The following is a 1,516-nucleotide window of genomic DNA, read 5'->3' on the forward strand; positions in this document are numbered from 1 at the left end:
GATGGAATTTGGTGTTTTCATTGTAAAAGTTGGAATAAGGGGTACCACTCTTGTATGCTTGGAAAGCATTCACTTGTTCATTTGTTCCCCTACATTCACCTTGGTCATGTCCCAAAGTTCCACAATTCTCACATATCCCACTTGGGATTGATGAGGATGCCGTCATGGCATTAACATCATGCTTTGATGATTTTGAGTTTTCCTCAAGTCTAGCCATAGCTTGTTCAAACTTCAAGTTGATTGTGTCAATGTGAGCACTAAGTTGAGCACCCAATTGAGTAACGGAGTCCACTTCATGCTTTCCTCCTCTAGTAGCCTTGCGAGGTCTACTATATTGTGAGTTATGGACCGCCATTTCCTCAATCTTGTTCCATGTTTGATTGTCATCAACTTCGGTGAACATTCCATTTGATCCCATATTGAGAATGTTCCTAGAATCTTTATATAAACCATTCCAAAATTGTTGTACCAAAAACCATTCGCTATGTCCATGGTGAGGACATGAGCGACAAATTCCCTTAAACCGCTCCCAAGCTTCATACAAAGACTCTTCATCCCTTTGCTTAAAACCCGTAATTTGAGCTCTTACCATGTTAGTCTTTTCCGGTGGGTAGAATTTTTTGTAGAAAGCTAGAGCCAACTTCTTCCAAGAATCTATTCCGAGGGTGGCCTTATCAAGGCCCTTCAACCATTGCTTCGCGGTGCCGATTAAAGAAAAAGGAAATAAGACCCATCTAATTTGGTCTTGAGTCACGGCCGTTTGAGAGATTGCATCACAATAGTCGCAAAAGGTTTCCATATGAGAATGAGGGTCCTCACTAGGCATCCCCCCAAATTGGCTCCTCTCAACTAATTGGATGAAGGCGGACTTGGCAATAAAATTTCCGGTTAGATGTTGCGGTGTAGGAGTACCATTTGGTAGATTCTCCTCGGTGGGTACGGAGTGTGACGAGAATTTAGGCATTTTAGGTGGATTTTGTGGGGTATTGTGTAATGGGTTCTCTTCTCCTTCTATTGCGAAAGGATTGACAAACTCACTAGTGGGTTGAACAACTTCACTAATACCTCTTAATTTCCTCCTAACAAGTCTCCTATTGTCCGTCAAGGTTCTTTCGATTTCACGGTCAAAACGTAACAAATCACCTTGTAACCTTCTAGACATGCAAAATATCAAACAACTCGAAAACAATTAGAACAAACCTTGAGTAGTTTTACTTCCCCAAGGCGAAGAAAGACACAACTAATAACAATAAAAAGAAATCTAAATCAAGTAAACACCGTCCCCGGCAACGGCGCCATTTTTAGTTCGAGTCCGTTTCGTGTTCACAAATTAAGATGTGGTCGTTGGGTCACGGTTGAATCAAAACACAATTTATAACTTCACAAACAACTCTACAATTAGTAAAGAGGCAAGTAAAGGTCGGATCCCAAGGGACGGGTATTGAAATTAGATTTTTATTGAAACTAGTGATGTCTAAGGGGTGTCACAAATTGGGTTGATGTAGAAGGTCACTAA

The 1,516-nt window shown here is 41.0% G+C and overlaps 1 non-coding gene across 1 annotated transcript; it reads left to right on the plus strand.

Moving 5' to 3' along the window:
• The first annotated feature begins 484 nt into the window (after nucleotides 1–484).
• LOC141619695 (small nucleolar RNA R71) lies at nucleotides 485–592 on the plus strand. The gene has a single exon (XR_012531785.1). It is a non-coding gene; the product is annotated as a small nucleolar RNA R71 (small nucleolar RNA).
• Nucleotides 593–1,516: the final 924 nt, after the last annotated feature.

Source organism: Silene latifolia, chromosome 1 (genome assembly GCF_048544455.1).
Source record: "Silene latifolia isolate original U9 population chromosome 1, ASM4854445v1, whole genome shotgun sequence".
Taxonomy (NCBI): Eukaryota; Viridiplantae; Streptophyta; class Magnoliopsida; order Caryophyllales; family Caryophyllaceae; genus Silene; species Silene latifolia.